We start from the raw sequence: 7215 nt of genomic DNA on the forward strand, positions 1-7215 counted from the left end.
TTGAAATGTTGTGCTTCAGGAGTATCCAGTCTGAAAATTGATGAAAAGTGGTACCTGAAAGAAAGAAGATTGTAGGCCAGCACCTACGTACTAGTATCTTAGCTAGTACAAGAGAAAGGGGGTTGGAGCTCCCTTCCAGGAGAGTTTGGAAAATGAGAGAAGGTTGTAGCCTTATGCAGGTTGTAGCCTGCGTACTGGTATAAGGCTACACCAGTACAAAAGATTGTAAACTGAAGTTTCTTATTAAAGAAAGATAGAGATGACTTGCAGCAGGTGGTTTTCACCCACATTGGGTTTCCACCTTATATCATGGTGTTCATGTGTGTGGCTTTTGTGTGATGATCTGTTCTGTTATACTGCACCTGTTTACTTTTAATATGGTTAATAATGTCATGATGCATTTACTGAAGATAAACTAATTGAATCATAAGATTTCTGGTTATACGCTGGTTGCTTTAGACACAGTAGCGTGTACACGCTGGTTCACTTAACTGAAGTAGCGTATATGTTTCTGAGTATTGAAAAAGTTTTATTGATCTGATAATACTGATTCACCCCCCTCTCTCAGTATTATTTCCAACAGTAAACCCAAGTCTTACTGCTATAGCCATCACTACAAGTGAGGAAGTAACAACTGATGCAGGGTTACCCCCGCTTACACCCACAGTGTGCATGTAAAATGCATAAGCACATTAGTCCCAGGAATGTTAACTCTCTAAGGAGTTAAATATTCATTATTAAGGTTAAGGACCCATTCATCAATTCCTATGTTAAATGATTTATCAATACTCAACCATAGTCTAACCCTTCATTCAATGTGCATGTATCGGGACTTTAATCACCCCTTATCCTTTACGTAGACTTTATTAAAACCTTTCTTTTAAACCTTCCTATCGGGACATTATACCTCCTTATAATATTCATTCTTTAATATCGGACTCATACAACCCCTCTAATCCTCATTAAACCTTGGCCGCATATATATAAACTTCCCCCTCTTTATGCATTGGTTATATACGATTTAACACATAAACCCTTTATCCTTTAATAATGGTGGACTTATATATGAAACCTCATATATTCGCGCTTAATCCTTTATAAATCATTTACAAAGGAAATATACGCAAAACATACATTTTCCGCCTTGGTACGGCCTCTGCACAGATATCGATGCTACACCTTTATCACAATCGCTAATCACTATTTTTCATCTCTGCGATCACATTAACACATGACTCCATCTCCTCCGATATGCGACTAACATAACGGACTTCAAATAACTTAAAGCCGTAGCTCAATACTTTATCGAGTCCACTCCATCGCTCATTGCATTACTTCTTCGTCGATATAACTACATTGAACAACTGTGATGTGAATTAATATCTCCTCCAATCCTGATACCCCGATCGTCGATCGCGCTTTATCGTTATCGATGTATCGGCCCATCTCATGTCGCATTACTATGGTCTGATGTCGCTTGTCCCTTGTGATCTTTGATTTGTGATTAGATCGCGATCGTTGATCTGGTCCTGATCCAACGGTCCACGATCAATCGGCGGTTGCTCATTGCAACTACCCAAGGCCCAATTCCGATATCTCCATAAGGATCCCTCCAATGCGATTTAATCCTGGCCATTGATCATAAAGATCCAACAGCTACTGTGCGCCGATTCTTCACTTCTTCGCTCTTCTGCTTCACTTAGATTTTACGATGTTTCTTCAGTTTTCTGTGGTTTTCAGGTTTTCAATGGTTTCGGCCTTTCGCTTTCAGTTCACTTCCGCTTGAACTTAATTCTGTGAATTCTTACTCCCGATCATTCCATAGCATCACGTGGGTTCTCCAATTGGGTTCTACACCCTTTACGATCCTTTGTCTCTTCTCCTCCTCTGTGTATTCGCCTCGACTCTGCCTGCATATATTTGTATTATGCAAATCTCTAATAACACATAATTCATCATCTAACACACGAAATACACATTTATACATATTCGAATCAATCTGTATCTATAAACATAAACAACGATTACAGAATGAAATATCCGTCTCTCTGGCCTGATTCTTCTTTACAGTGGCCTCCTATTTTACACTCTGCCCGTAGGCTTACATTTATACCAGAAAGGTTCTGTTGAACTAATTCTGGTTCAAACCCTTAATCTACTGAACTGACTCCTAGATGTCCTCTCTAGTTCCTCGAATCATGAAATTTCCTTAAGAGTTATATTTGACTTCTAACTCTATTGTCATTATTAACCACTCATGTTCTCTTTCATTTATAAACCTCCTCACATTATCTAATTAATTCCTATCCTACTCACTCAAAAGCCTAAATATTACATTAATTCAACACTTAGGAATCCAACTTCCTTAAAACACATGATCCCCCTATGTCTACTAAAATACAATGATTTTATCTTGGGTTGAATGCTCCTGCATCAGGCTCCCAAAGTAGAAAATATTCATGATCTCCTAATCATGTGTCTTCATAAGTTGATAGAAAACCTTCAAGGTCCAAAACTTTAGTTTGTAGCTGCCCAAATGCCTTGCACCTTTGTTGCTGTTGTTTGTTTGTTGTATTCTATTTTATCTTCCTCTCCTTGTCAATCAGGTTCAAGTTCAGATTGTCATCCTTCTTGATGCTATCAATTTCCTCCACATGGACTATTTCATCATCAACTACCATAGTTCTTCAATCTTTGTTTCCAGTTCATCCTTGGACTGGTCCATATTCTGCCTCTTACTTCTTCCTCTTTCTCTTTGCTTCAGGTTGTCACTGCTGTCCACTAACTCTTCAAACTTCTATTGGTTATTTTCACTTTGTAGTTGTTGGTTTACCTTTTCTTCTAATTTTTCTCTTGCTACCATTATAGACATTGCTCTTGCTCTTGCTCCATCTTTTGCTTTGACTCCTATGCCTACTGCCTCCCTTTCATCCTTACCCTTTTTCATGATTATTTATGTCTGCACTAAATCATGAATTTCCAGCATTCTCTCCAGCAATTGAACATCTCTGTTCCATGGATTGAATTCTTCCACAAAATCTTCTTCTTTCATCTTTATTTGGCTGCCCATCTGTGCCAAATTTCCTCCAGCATCTGCAACTAAACCTGCACTCACAAAACAATTGTTAAAATTAAAAACATAAGGCTTCTGTGCCTTATCTTACTTTGGCAACAATTCAATTTGTTTCTCTGTTTCTTTCTCCTCTGTCAACACATTAGTATGCTATTTTGAATTCTCAAAAGAATTCATGAGACTATCAACTAGTCTCTCTTCCACACCATCTATTCTAATGATATCTTTCTGTCCTTGTTCACTATAGTGGACTTCTTCTTTTGCAGTGTCAATTTGCTGAACTTTCATTACCATCTCCTTTTTCTTATGATTGTCATTCATGAAAAAAAATTTGTCTTCCTTTTTCAGTACTCTATCTTGGTTATATATCTTCTATTTTTCCAACTCCATTCTTTGAAAGTCTAATTTTCTATATAACTCAATAATTTCAATTGGAGTAGAATTTGGATATTTCACATAATTTTCCATACCTTCCCTTGTTATTGATAAATCATTAGATGTTCTTTTTCCCTTTGTTAAGTCTTTTGCATAGACTTCTTCTTCCTTAACATCTTTCAGTAGATGTCCTTCTTCTTCAGTACATTTTACCTTACTGTCTCTCTGTAACTCTTCTCCCAGAGTTATCCTTGTATCATCATCTTCATTAATATTCTCCTGCGTTTGTTTTTCATCAATAACATTAATCAAATTCATTTGATTACCTTTTTGAGATAATATTCCTTCATTCTTCATCGGAATAAAATCTTGATTCCTCATCTCTATGACTGCTTCTATAGACTCAACCATAGACTTTTTCTTCTGTATGCAGTCAAATTCTTCTTCTTCTGTGAAGTTGTCTTTGTCACCTTTTACTTCTAGATCTTCATCTACTCTGAAGATATCTTCAAAAGGTTGCTTTTCTCCTGCAATACCTACCATCATACACAAACTATCAGTTTTAAAAACATAAGACCTTGCGGTTTCACTTGATGCTTCAGTCATCATGTCTCCTTGTTGTTTCAAGTTCTCTTTATGACTCAGAAATTCTTCGATGGTCTCCTCTTCAATCTCCTCAAGCCCTTTACTTGGTTGCTTGATATCTTTCCCCAATTGTATATGAGACCTATTTATCTCATCTTCTTCCAGAACAGAATTTAAATTCTGCTTGTCTTCTTCCTTCTTTTTCATGTCAGTATCAACAAATTGTTGTCCTTTACATGTTTCACCTGCAAACATACAAAAATTGCTAGATTTAAAACCATGTGACCCTTTGGCCTCACTTGAAGTTTCAGTCTTCAAGTCTTCATCTTCACTCAGAACTTCACCCTGTTCTGCTTCACAAATGGACACTTCCACTTCCAACTCAGCTTCTCTGAGTTTTTCCATCAGCCACCTTACTTGCCTCTGCTGTAGCATTCTCTGCAACTTATGCCACTTCACTGGCTTCTTCCTCAAGTCCCAACCTTGTCTCTGGTTTTCCTCTACTATTCTCCTTAGCGCATCGAGTTTTTTCTTTTAACTCTGCAATCTCTTTGCTAATCTCTTCCTCACTCATCCTCTTGCCATCTGCCTTGGCATTCTTTTTCTTCATCTTTCTTCTGCTATGGCCTTCCTCAGAACCTATGCTATGACTATCAGTAGCCATTCTCTCCTCTTCTCTCTTCATGAGCTCCTCACTCACTCACAATGAGTTGCATTAAAGCCTCTACAATAACAAGTCCTCCTTGTTGCAACTTACCTCACCAAGCTTTCCTCTGTACTTGGTCTTTTGGAAGTACTTGGTTCTTTGTCTCTGGAAGCTCCTTTGAGCACTTCCCTCTGCTCCTTCTAGGCTTCAACTCATTTTCACTTCTCAAGAACACAATTGTCCTCTTGTATCTCAATCACAATGAAATACTTGGTTCTGACCACCTCTTCTTTCACTTAGAAAGTCTTACCAGCTTCCTTCATTACCTTGGCAATTCTACCCACATCCTTTGTGGAATTGCCTTTGTGATCTGCAACAATACTTCTATAGTAACAATTCTCCTTCTTGCTACATATGCTTTACTAAGCTTCTCTCCTCTGAGCTTAGTCTCTTAGCATTTCTCTGTTCTTTCCTCTAGAACCAATTCAAGCACTCCTTGCTCTAGATGTTGCAACCTTCTCACCTTCTTTTGTTATCTGTGCATCAATATACAAACACACATTCTCAAATCAAATCAAAACAGAACATATCACCTCACCTTCAAGATCTCTGCATGATCTTGTCCCACCATTCCACCTATACCTTGAATGGATTGTCCTCTGTTTCTTGTATCTGCAAGTTCTACTACATATCACCTTTGTGGGCCTACTTTTTGTTAGAGTAGAATCTGATCCTTCTTTGCCTGCATAAACATCTTTGACACATAACTTTGTTCTCAATTCTTTCACATATAATTTCTTTGTTCTATTTTAACACCAATTGTTTCAATAAAATTCTGGTCTGATACCAAATGATGCAGGGTTACCCTTGCTTACACCCACAGTGTGCATGTAAAATGCATAAGCACATTAGTCCTAGGAATTTTAACTCTCTAAGGAGTTAAATCTTCATTATTAAGGTTAAGGACCCATTCATCAATTCCTATGTTGAATGATTTATCAACACTCAACCATAGTCTAACCCTTCATTCAATGTGCATGTATCAGGACTTTAATCACCCCTTATCCTTTACATAGACTTTATTAAAACCTTTCTTTTAAACCTTCCTATCGGGACATTATACCTCCTTATAATCTTCATTCCTTTAATATCGGACTCATACAACCCCTATAAGCCTCATTAAACCTTGGCCACATATATATATAAACTTCCCCTTCTTTATGCATTAGTTATATACAATTTAACACATAAAACCTTTATCCTTTAATAATGGTGGACTTATATATGAAACCTCCTATATCCACGCTTAATCCTTTACAAATCATTTACAAAGGAAATATACACAAAACATACATTTTCTGCCTTGATACGACCTCTGCACAGATATCGAGGCTACACTTTATCGCAATTTCTAATTGCTATTTTTCATCTCTGTGGTCACATTAACACACGACTCCATCTCCTTCGATATGTGACTAACATAACGGACTTCAAATAACTTAAAGCAACAACTCAATACTTTATCGGATCTGTTCCATCACTCATCGCATTACTTCTCCACCGATATAACTCCATTTAACAATTGCGATGCAAATTAATATCTCCTCCAATCCTGATACCCCGATCGCAGATCGCGCTTTATCGCTATCGGTGTATCAGCCCATGGCATGTCATATTACTATGGTCTGTTGTCGCTTGTCCCTTGCGATCTCTGATTTGCGATTAGATCGCGACCGTTGATCTGATTCCGATCCAACGGTCCACGATCAATCGGCGATCACTCATCGCAACTGCCCAAGGCCTGATTTTGATATCTCCATAAGGATCCCACCGATGTGATTTAATCCTGGCCATTGACCATAAAGATCCAATGGCTACTGTGCACCAATTCTTCACTTCTCCGCTCTTCTGCTTCACTTAGATTTTACGTTGTTTCTTCAGTTTTTTGTGGTTTTCGGGTTTTCAGTGGTTTCAGCCTTTCGCTCTTAGTTCACTTCCGCTCGAACTTAATTATGTGAATTCTAACTCCTGATCATTCCATAGCATCACGTGGGTTCTCTAATTGGGATCTACACCCTTTACGATCCTCTGTCTCTTCTCCTCCTCTGTGTATTCGCCTCAACTCTGCATGCATATATTCGTATTATGCAAATCTCTGATAACACATAATTCATCATATAACACATGAAATACACATTTATACATATTCCAATCAATCTCTGTATCTATAAACATAAACAACGATTACAGAATGAAATATCTATCTCTTTGGCCTAATTCTTCTTTACAGTGGCCTCCTCTTTTACACTCTACCTACAGGCTTACATTTATACCATAAAGGTTCTGTCAAACTAATTCTAGTTCAAACCCTTAATCTGCTGAACTGACTCCTAAATGTCCTCTCTAGTTCCTCGAATCATGAAACTGCCTTAAGAGTTATATTTGACTTCTAACTCTTTTGTCATTATTAACCACTCATGTTCTCTTTCATTTACAAACCTCCTCACATTATCTAATTAATTCCTATCCTACTCAC

Source organism: Pinus tabuliformis, chromosome X, assembly GCF_031772625.1.
Source record: "Pinus tabuliformis cultivar Carrire ecotype Pingquan chromosome X, CPIR1, whole genome shotgun sequence".
Taxonomy (NCBI): Eukaryota; Viridiplantae; Streptophyta; class Pinopsida; order Pinales; family Pinaceae; genus Pinus; species Pinus tabuliformis.